Source organism: Adiantum capillus-veneris, chromosome 15 (genome assembly GCF_014529385.1).
Source record: "Adiantum capillus-veneris isolate H3 chromosome 15, ASM1452938v2, whole genome shotgun sequence".
Lineage (NCBI taxonomy): Eukaryota > Viridiplantae > Streptophyta > Polypodiopsida > Polypodiales > Pteridaceae > Adiantum > Adiantum capillus-veneris.
The window spans coordinates 111,005,317-111,017,669 of record NC_140945.1 but is presented as its reverse complement, the minus strand read 5'-3'; positions in this window follow the sequence as shown (position 1 = coordinate 111,017,669).

The following is a 12,353-nucleotide window of genomic DNA, read 5'->3' as shown; positions in this document are numbered from 1 at the left end:
TACACTTCTGGTAGAACTGGAAGGTCTTCATATGTAAGATCTACCCTGAGCTGCGCAAGAGATGAACTTGACATTGTCTCCATCACAGTAAGTAGGCTCTCTTGAAAGTAGATATCCATTGCTAAAGGTTTGTTCTCAGAGTTAAACTCTATATCTTGGTCGAACGGGATAAGTTGTCCACTAAGAACGTGATATCTACAATACTAAAATGACACTATGAAATTTTGAGAGCTTATAATGTACTTTCAAATTATGGACTTATCTTGTAAAATACAGATTGTGCCCTTTGATTGTTTCCTATCCCAAATATCAACTAAAAAGTCCAAATAGCTCTCAGATTTTCAAATGAACATTCTTGTGATAGTTCTTATTTGCTCATCAAAAGAAAAACTATAAACACTTCAACAGGCATAAATAGAGTAAGCCTAACAATCTTTGTAGCCTACCAAAATAATCATGCACTAAAGGATATATATGCTCAAAATAACTTACATTTGGATCAATGCCATGAAAAACTAGGAGGAGACATTTGCAACCTTAAGTTTGCATGTTGGAAATCGTGTTGGGTCGATGCCATGGAAAACTAGGAGGAGACGTTTGCAACCTTAAGTTTGCATGTTGGAAATCGTCTTGTATTAGAACCTCTTTCACCCGCTTGCTTTGTGCACGCACTTTAAACTCTTTGACTTGTCCCTTAAAAGCCTCCACAAAAGCATTGCATTTCCTCCTCTTCCTCCTCCTTGTCTGCAATAATACCCAACTTTTGATAATTATTCTAAATGGTATCCATGCTTCATCATCTATAATAAAAATGTTAAAAATGCAACAGAGTAAATGGTAGTGCCAGGCCTTCGAGAGGTACTCATGGTGTGCACTAGAACACACACTAGAGTAAGTGCAAATATGAAAAGGGGATGACAAATTTTTTCAAAGAAAAATAGAGTTATCCAAAGCAAGATTTGGGTGGGAACATAGAGACCGAAGTCTTCAATGCAAGTTCTGAGAAATTCCTCGGTACAAAGTTAGTCTGACATATGCCATTTATGATTTGGAAGTATGACATTGTATAATTTGTGGAACAAAATTATCATTTTTTCTACTTTTTCTCAACACAATCCATCTTCTCTCCCATGTGTGAGATGTTGGAATTAGGGTTGCAGGAAAACACACACAGCTTGGAGAAGATGAAGGAAGCTCAAGGCACACAACAGAGAGTGTATTACTTAGTGTGCAATAGAAAAGACAGATAGATCTAGAATAATAGGCGTATATACAATCTACGGGGGGGGAAAAATCTCCTAGTGTGGGAAAGGCCTCCTAGTGAGGAAAAAAATACCCTGACGGTCCTAAGTGTGTTCACACACATCACTACCACATGTATATGGTAACAAATCCCCCCTGGGAGTGATGTAGTGAACGAGAGCTGGCACATAGAGTAAAGGGAAGTACCATGCTCTGAGGACATGATCAATCCACAAAGGGGAGTAAGCCCAAAGCTTTGCGGAAAGCTTTGAACTTCTCATGAGTCAATGCCTTTCTGAAAATATCTGCAAGATTGTCTTGTATTGGCACATAAGCCAAGCTAATCTCTCCTGTTGAGAGCCTCTCCCTGACATAGTGGTAATGCACCTCAATGTGCTTTGTGCGAGCATGAAAAAATGGGTTCCTCGCAACTGTCAATGCGCTCTGACTATAGGTGTAGATAGTGTTGGAAGTGTCCTGTCCTACACCCAAATCAAAAATTAGGCATCTAAGCCATACGCACTCAATCATAGCTGTGAAGACTTTCCTGTACTCAGCCTCACAACTAGAAGTAGCCACAGTGGGTTGCTTATTGCTCAACCATGATATACATGACCTGCCAAGCATGAAACAAAAACCACTTGTGGACACTCACGTGTCAAAACAACCAGCCCAATTTGAGTCCGAAAAAGCATGTAATTCTAGCAGCAATGATCCCCCCTTGGGATAAAAAAAACCAAGATGTAAAGTGCCACTCAAGTAGCAGAAAATCCTCTTGACAGCCTTCCAATGCTTAAACCTAGGCTATGCATAAATCTGTTGACCTATGAGACTGCAAACTGAATATCTGGCCTCGTGTTGCATACATAAATGAGGCATCCAACAGTATTTTGGTAAAGAAAGAGATCTGAAAAATCACCAACATCATGAAGACTCAATTTCAAACCTGTTTCCGTGGGATTGGCAATAGGTTTGCAATTGTCAAGTCCAAACTTACATAGCAATGTCTCTATGTAACTTTTTTGACACAAGGCAATACCACCATCACACTGCTTAAACTGCATACCCAAGCAATGATGCAACAGCCCCAAATCTTTCATCATAAAAGTAGCATTCAAATCAGCCTTAAATTTAGCAATATGTCTTTCATTTGGTCCATGATCATCAAATCATCCACATAAAGAACCACAATGAGAAGTACATCACCCTCACGCTTTACATACAATGTACTTTTTGTTGGACTGTTACAAAAGCCTCCCAAATAAGTGTCAGCTTTATTATACCAAGCACGAGGAGATTGCTTCAACCCATACAAAGCTTTCTTACATATGCCCACTTTATCCTCTTTTCCTTCCTTGAAAAAACTGCGAGGCTGGGTTACATAAACTTCCTCAAATATGTCACCATTCAAGAAAGCAGTAACAATGTCTGATTGATATACATGCTAGCCAAAATGAGCTACCAATGCACATAGAAAACGCATATAGTCATACAACAAGTGGAGCAAAAGTCTCTTCATAATCTATGCCTTTCTGATGTGCATAACCCTTTGCAAGAATTCGAGCCTTATAGCGATCGATCTCACCATCCTGCTTGCGTTTCAACTTCTAAACCCACTTCGTGCCAATGGCCATTTTTCCAGGAGGCAAATCACATAAACTCCATGTCTCATTTTCTAGAAGTGCATCATAGCCATCCAATTTTTTGAATTATGTGATTCGTCAAAAGACAGAGGTTCCTCAACATCATGTAAGCTAGACATAGCCAAAGCATAAAAATTTGATACATAAGATACATGGCGAGAACCTAAATGAGTACCGGTAGACAAAGGTGCGTCCAATTTACTGTCACACAAAGTATACAATAACCATTTAGGCATACCTCTAGCCTGCTCATTCTCAGCCCTTTCCTCATCAAGTACATCATGTACATCTGCATCAGTAATAGGCTGATATGTAACATTTTCAAAAACCCCCATAGGCTTTACATTTGCCTCATTGGAATTTACATTCGAACTTCGACCATTGAAAAGAGGCAACAAAGTGTCATACATGTTTTGTGAGCTTACATTAATTTCTGAAGTACATGACAGCAATGGCTGAATAGAATCTTCCACAAACACAACATCCCATGAGACGAAAATACGCTTTGTTTACGGATGATATAACCTGTAACCTTTGCTTTCAGCACTATAACCAACAAAAATACATTTGACATCCTTATCATCTAATTTCTTGAGCTGCATTTGTGGCACCAAAGCATATGCCAAACAGCCAAAAACACGCATGTGCTCAATAGAAGGCTTCAACTATCATGCCATGCTTCATATGGAGTCATAAACTACAAAGCTTTTGTAGGACACATGTTTAGTACATAAGTGGCACACATGATGGCCTCAAGCTAAAATGAATGCTGTAAAGCTTCCCAAACATATACGCGTAGTAACTTATAAGAGTTAATGCCCCTATTTATTAAAAAAAGGAAGAATAAGATGGCCTACTACATAAGAGGATGAGAAAGAGTGTCTCTAACCCAATGCTCAATGTCCTCTTCATATAAATAGGAAAGCAAATGCCAACTATGTATAAATAAGACAATGATCAATAAAAGCCTGATGTTTTCCATTATTAGCTTGTCATGTGGCACTAACCCACAAGCATTATCCAACGGTCCACGATTTCTCCCAAGAATTATATGGTTCACTAAGGCCTTATGTAGGGCAAAAAAACCTCATGAAATGTTATTGCTTTTAAAGCGTTATAAATATTTCCTTGCTACGTCAAATTGTCAAAATCTTGGCTGTCACATGACTCATCATGATTCCAATGGCCATAACCGGGTGCTAATTATTGCCTACTAACTTCTCAATACTATCTAATGCACCTTCGATGCCTTTGCCATGTGGCAAAAGGAGAGGGATTGGAGGGGGAGTGGAGGCAAACGCAAAGAAATAAAAAGAGGGAGACCCTAGCATGGGGAGTCCATAGCAAGAAAAGGAGCTCTCTCTCTCTCTCTCTCTCTCTCTCTCTCAAATTTCAATTAAGGCTTGTGTTTAGCAAACCTTGCTTCACTTTCTCTTCATGTAGCTTGATGCTACTAAAGCAATAAATCTAGATACATCCAAGAAAAGCCTAGATCCACATTGAAACGTTGGTTTATAGAGTCGTGGTCATCCTATTAGATACACATGCATTGTAATGACAATATACATTACCGATATCATCACTTTGTGTGGAGAGAGCCCGGTCTTAAGTCTCTCTCTCTCTCTCTCTCTCTCTCTCTCTCTCTCTCTCTCTCTCTCTCTCTCTCTCTCTCTCTCTCTCTCTCTCTCTCTCAGATGTGTGTGCCATGGTTCTAGAGAGGAGCCACGATGAAGATTAGCAATAAATAAGGCACAAAAAGTCATCTATCAAAAAGCTAGTTGCTAAGTATGACAAACATAAATCATGTCGGTGCTTTGTTGCCCTTTGGAGGAGCTTGCTGACATATGCCGCTAGTTGCAAAGAGTATGCAACAATTCAATCCAAAATGTGAGGTCTCCACCGAGTTACCATATCCATTTGGCAATAGGAGGGTACCTAGCTGGTCGTTAGGCCCTAATCGCTTGAGAAACATAGTCAAGAAGGAATTGATTTCCAATGGACGGTCTCTCGTCACCAAGTAACTTGAGTTCGAACCATTGGAGAGGGTTCATAGCCATGTCTCTCACGGAAAGAATGAACTAATACAAGAATTTTATATGTCCCTAATTCTCACCTTCCGAAAAAGAGAAAATCCAAATAGCTTTTTCCTCATAGCTTCCAGGGGCACGTATATTTGGGACTTCTTGACTCTTGGCACAATGAGTCTCTAATTTCGCTAATCTTAATAAGAAGGAGTGGAGGGTTTCTCGACTAATTGAAACCACCCATCCAGGTTTCCAGTCCCCCACTTTCCACCCCACACTCACACATTTAAGCTTGTTTTCTAATTACTACCACATGATAGTTCATACACAGAGTTCCTTTTTACGATTCCCATCACAAGTTTGTTAAAACAGCCCTTTAAACATGATCAAAGCGGCACCAAAACAATCTTATCTAGAAGAGAAACAACATACGATCCTTCTTCATTAAAATACCCCACCCAAGAGTTCACTCCTCTCTCATTTATAGTTCCCGGTGTCTTTAGTTGCCCATACAACTAAATTGTCCTTCAATTTGGGCACAAACCCGCAGTGCAACTTGGGCACAAACCCACAAGTAATATCTTACATTCTGGGTACAAACCCGCAAGATGTGTGCACCCATATGCACTGCTTTAGCATTTACTCCGCTAAGCCCTCCTCCCTGGATATCAAAGGGAGTTTTGACTATATCGGTACAGGATTTTGGAATGAAGAAGGTTTGAGATTTTTCCTACCATGCAACATTTCTTTCCTACTTCAGAGAGTATATCCTCAAACAATCCTTCCATATTTAAACAACGTAAAGAAAATTAACAAGTTCCAGCAGTTTCAAATTGGGACTGAAACAATGTTTAGGTAGTTTTCTCCTTCCTAATTACTCATGACACATTAAACAAAAAAGAAGTTTTCTACCTGTTCATGAGCAATAACATCACTTCATGGGATAATTGGCACATTCTCATTCATCGGGGCCTTTCCTTTGCCTTTACAATCACTGGTTTCAGTTTCGTGATAGTGTGATCCACCATAGCAAGTTCTCTTGGATGCCATTCTCACTACTAGATACTTATCTTAAAAAGTTGTAAGCCGAAGTATAAGAATCCAATGGAAGTAGGGTAAATGATTAAAAGTGTTTTAATTCCAAAACATATATGGTTATTCCACACATCAAACCAAAAATATATGCTTGCTTAATCTTGCCATAATCTTATGATAAACATGCGTTATAACCCATACACTAATAACATGATTAATCACTTAGATCTACTTGCAAGAACAATCCATCATTTTAGTCGGACAAAATTCTTGAATATGATTAGCTAATTCACGCAAGCATCTAGATTACATTGATGAAGAATTATGCATGCAATCAACACAATTGATTATGTAATCGAGCAGTGAGACCTTCATTACTTTGTAATGTAGAGAAATTACCATAAAATAGGTATAATGATTGTTGATTTCCAATTGAGGATAGGTAAATAAGAGAATAGCATTTGATAATAGAGTAGCAATTGGAAAGGATTCCAATTAAATAATAATATGGTAGTAATTAGAAAGGATTCCAATTGAATAATAATACAATAGCAATTGGAAGGGATTCCAATGGAGAGAAGAGATTGATAATGACTTGATTAAATAATAGATTTACATCACCCAAATGTGCTTTGGAGTTATTAATCTCTCAAAGCTTCGATGCGGTAGTCACCAAGTTGTTTGCCACAGCAGTAGAGCTCCCTTCTCCCAAGTGTGTTCAAGTGAGTGGGAATGTTCTTTATATAGATTTTGGAGGTTCCTTGTTGCCCAAATCAGCCCCATACCTCCCCTACTCACCCCCTCTTGGTAAATGCATGTGTAGAGGTGTCACAAGCTCCCACTTAGTCATGAGAGGTGTCTCTCTTTACTCTTTTGGGTGATACACCTCTTGTACTTACCCATGCTTTTAGTCAACCATACCATAAGAGATGGGTCCATGGCTATGGGTCATTTATAGACATCCATGGACATACATACACATGTGCATACATGTCCGTGCACATGCATACACATCCATACCTTAGACTTTATGAGTTAATTTATTAACACTAGGATGAAAATTAATTGTCTAGAGTGAGCTTAGCTTATCAAAACTAATTCTGAAAGTTGCTTTTAAAAGACAAGCTTGAGGATGACAAGCTAAGGTGTCAGATGCATACACCTTCTATATTTAGCAGTTTTCAAAGGAGACAGCTATTTTTATGGAAATTCAAGAGAGAGAAGATTTAGACAAGACGGTCGCGTCTAGGTGGGTGCAAGTATCCCAAAACTTACTATATTTGGACGAAGCTAATTAAAAAATTAAAAAATTATTTTTGAAAATATTACATCAATATATTCATCATAGTACATCAAAGGTGAAAAAACTGTCAAAAATAGAAACTTTCTATTTATGACCAAAATGGCATGATATTAATCCTTTACATGGGAATCCCCTCTGCACGGGTGCTAGAGACCTTACATTCTCTCCAACTTGAAGAATTGAGATGTCCTCATCTCAAAGATAAGTCCAAATAATCTTTAAGGAGAGATGTCTCGTCTTCTCACATTGCATCTTCTTCAGGAAAATCTTTCCATTTGACGAGTGTTCAATGATGCTTCTATTCCTAAGCTTCCTTTCTCAAGTTTCAAGGGTACAAAGTTACTCTTTTATTAGCTAGGTCTACGAATGTTGGCTCGTCCATAATAATGGCATGATTTTGAGCAACAAATCCTCTTCAACGGCCTCTTCTTGCATTCCTTTCTGAGTAGTAGCTTTTATATACATCTTTGCGGGGTTCATAGAATACAAGACTCTTATTTTGAGAAAAGATGTCGGGGAAAGAAATGGGTTTGATCCTATAAGTAGGGATCACTTTGACCACTTGATTGAAAACCCATTCATTTAAGGTCATGTCAATGCCATCTTCAGACATAATAGTCATTCCTAACGGTACGAAGAAAGTAGTAAAGCTGGATAACTCGTAGCTCTTCCCCCCACCAAAGCTTCTTTAAATCAGAAGAGAGACATTCGAGCTTCTTCACATTGATATAAAAGATGCCACCGTCACATCCCCATGCAAGTTCCATCCCCTTTAGATTCTTATTGATAGAGGAGAGAAATCCTTCATCAAAATCTTCATCATGTTGCATCGAAAAGCAAAGAGTGACAAGCCTCAAAATACATTATCTCAAAGGTCTTGAACTTGAGATACTCAGCTTCGGCATCTTCCTGAAACATTGATGTTCATAAGTTCTCGAACTCTCGAACTTAAGTCTCCAATTTATTTTTCCAAATTTTCAAACAATAACGAGTCTTGTAGTTTCCTAACCTAACTTTGATACCACGTGTGAGGTCCCCACCCCGTTACCATATCCATTTGGAAATAGGAGGGTACCTGACAGGTTGCTAGACCCTAATCGCTTGATAGAACATAGTCAAGAAGGAATTGATTTCCAATGGATGGTCTCTCAAAACCAAGTAACTTGAGTCCGACCATTGAAGAGCGTTCATACTTATGTCTCGCAGGGAAAGAATGAACTAATACAAGAATTTTATATGTCCCTAATTCTCACATTCCAAAAGAGAGAAAATCCAAATGCCTTTTTTCCCATAGCTTTCAGGGGCACGTATATTTGGGACTTCTCGACTCTTGGCACAATGAGACTCTAATTTCGCTACTCTTAAAAAGAGGGAGTGGAGAGTTTCTCGACTAATCGAGACCATCCATCCTTGACTGACAACCTGATCCAGCCTCCACTTTTCATCTCACACTCACACTTTTTAATTTGTTTTCTAATTACTACCACATGATTATTCATACACATCATTCCTTTTTAAGATTCTCATCACAAGTTTATTAAAATCGCCTTTAAACATGATCAAAGCGGCAAAACAATCGTTTCTAAAAGAAAAACAACATACGACTCTTCTTCATTAAAATATCCCAACCCAAGACTTCACTCCTCTTGGCGAGAGTTTATAGCTCCCGGTGTCTTTAGTTTCCATACAACTAAATTGTCCTTCAATCTAAGCACAAACCCGCAGTGACTAACTTGCAACCTGAAGCAAAACCCGCAAGTATTATCTTACATTCTGGGCACAAACCCACAAGATGTATGCACTTCTTTAGCGTTCACTCAGCTTAGCCCTCCTCCCTGGATATCAAAGGGAGTTTTGACTATATCGATATAGGATTTTTGAATGAAGAAGATTCGGAATTTTACTACTAGGAAAACATTTCTTTCCTACTTTAGATAGTATATCCTCAAACAATCGTTCCACATTAATACAACTTAAAGAAAATTAACAAGTTTGATTGATGTAGTTTCATTGGGACTGAGCCAATGTTTAAGTAGTTTTCTCCTTCCTAATTACTCACGATGCATTGAACAAAAAAGAAGTTTCATACCTGTTCATGAGCAATAATATCTCTTCGTGGTATAATTGACACGTCCTCATTCATCGGGGCCTTTCCTTTGCCTTTACCATCACTAGTTTTGGCTTCATGATCCTTGGATCCACCATAGCGAATTCTCTTGGATGCCATTCCCACTATTAGATACTTAAAAAGTTGTAAGCTAAAGTATAAGAATCTAATGGAAGTAGGATAAATAATTATTAGTGTTTTAATTCCAAAACTTATATGGTTATTCCACACATCAAACCAAAAATATATGTTTGCTTAATCTTGCCCTAATCTTATGATAAACATGTGTTATAACCCATACACTAATAACATGGTTAATCACTTATATCTACTTGCAAAAATAATCCATCATTTTAGTCGGACAAAATTCTTGAATATGGTTAGTTAATTCACGCAAGCATCTAGATTACATTGATGAAGAATTGTGCATGCAATCAACACAATTGATTATGTAATCGAGCAGTAAAACCTTCATTACTTTATAATGTAGAGAAATTACCATAAAATAGATATAATGATTGTTAATTTCCAATTGAGGATAGGTAAATAAGAGAATAGCATTTGATAATAGAGTAGCAATTGGAAAGGATTCCAATTGAATGATAATACGGTAGTAATTGGAAAAGATTAAATAATAATACGATAGCAATTGGAAGGGATTTCAATTGAGAGAAGAGATTGATAATAACTTGATTAAATAATAGATTTACATCACCCAAATGTGTTTTAGAATTGTTGATCTCTCAAAGCTTCAATGCGGTAGTCACCAAGTTGTTTGCCAGAGCAGTAGAGCTCCCTTCTCCAAGTGTGTTCAAGTGTGTCTGAAACTAAGTGGGAATATTCTTTATATAGATTTTGGAGGTTCCTTGTTGCCCAAATCAACCCCATACCTTCCTTACTCGCCCCTTGCTGCTAAATGCATGTGTAGAGGTGTCACAAGCTCCCACTCAGTCATGAGAGGTGTCTCTTTTTACCCTTTTGGTTAATACACCTCATGTACTTACCCATGCTTATAGTAAACCATACCATAAGAGATGGGTCTAGCCTTTAGCCTAGGTTGTGGTCCGTCAGGGCCGACATCATTGGCTCTGCCCTCAGAGGCAGAGCAACATCATCTCATAGTGAGCAGAGTTGCGCAAGCCATTAAGGCAATGCACTCACTAAGGCTCTCCCTTTGCGACAAACGTCATGTGCAAGAACAAGAGGGAGAGGTGGAGATGCACCGACAGTTTGCACGCGTGTGTGCACACACACAAAGAGAAGAAGAAGAAGAGAATTTTAATGCCGTAGGAAACTATCCCAAGAGACCTTAAAGATCTACCCGATGAGGAGAGTTGAACTCAAGACTTGATATTCAAGAGGTAAATGGCATAACCTTTCTATCCCCCTTGGGATAGTTTCCTATGGCGTTAAAATTCTCTTCTTCTCGGGTGTGTATGTGTGCTTATACGAGTAAGAGAGAGAGAGAGAGAGAGAGAGAGAGTATAGTAAGTTTTAAGGTGCTTGCACCCACCTAGACGCGTTCATCTCGTCTAAATCTATCATATCTTGAATTTCTATAAAAATAACCGTCTCCTCTAAAAACTGCTAAATATAGGTGTATGCATCTGACACCTTAGCTTGTTATCCGCAAGCTTGTTTTTTAATAGCAACTTTCAAAATTATATTTTGATAAGCTAAGCTCACTCTAAACAATTAATTTTCATCGTAGTGTTAATAAATTAATTCATAAAGTTTAAAGTATGGATGTGTATGTATGTGCATATGTATGTATGTCTTGGCACATCTCTCTCTCTCTCTCTCTCTCTCTCTCTCTCTCTCTCTCTCTCCTCGCCTAACCCAGGTAGTAGTTTCAACTCGTGTTGTATTTTAGAATGTTTACATGTGTTCTGCTTTCTCTCGTATACTACTAAAGAATATGTTGGTTTCATGGAGTGAGGAATGGTCCCTTGCTGACCGTTCGCCAGGAATCCACACTTCCCCCGTATGGATTCTTGGCAAACGGTCAGCAAGGGAGCAAGGGACCATTCCTGGCCTTCAAATGTCCCGTAGGTGTGCCAAGCATCTGTAACTACATGGTGCAAGGTACACGTGCACAGGGCAGATTATCTTCTAGATGCTGATTAAGCATCATGTAAATGGAGACAGCAATCACACGCTCCCTCCATTCCCAATGCTGAGGCGTCAGCACCTCAGCACCTTCCAGCTTTTGACTTGTAGTCCATCCATTGGAAGCTGTCGGAGGCCTTTCCACCTAGTGATGTGTCATTCATGAGAGGCAGTTGGCAATAGATTCTCAAGAGTCATGGAGACTAGATAGACAGTGGGGATTAGCAGCCCACCGACCTCCAACCTTGAAGGTGTAGGGAATGGGTGCTAGGAGGCCTCTGCCCTTGTCGAGCACTGTATGACCGTTCGAATGGCCAACCAACTTACGCTATTGACTAGCTGTGGAGTTTTGGGCATGGCTCTTATCCAAGTTCCAATACAATAAACAATGACTACGAAAGTGTAAAAACGACATTCATGGCAATAAAGGTTCTCTTCATCATCTAATCGATCCTTTAGTCTTCTTATCAACAAATTTAGAAAATTGGGTACGTAAGTCACAAATCGGTTAAAGCCAATGACTTGAAACTTTTGGGCTACAGATTTGCTAGAGCTAAGCATTCAATTGTATTAGTAATAGGGTTCCTCCAAAGCTACTTTGGCTCTGCATCTGATCTGATCCTTTGACTCACAAACTAAAACATGAGCAAGCCAATTATTGCAACTTGTACACATCCGCAACTGCCAGAAAAAAGAAACCAATGAAAGGGAAAAAAGGCGCTCTCTCTCTCTCTCTCTCTCTCTCTCTCTCTCTCTCTCTCTCACACACACACACACACACACACACACACACGTCAGATGACTGTTCAGATAGATCTTTTGACACCTCTTGAGATTGTTCCTGCAACATTAAAAGTCATCTCTCTCTCTCTCTCTCTCTCTCTCTCTCT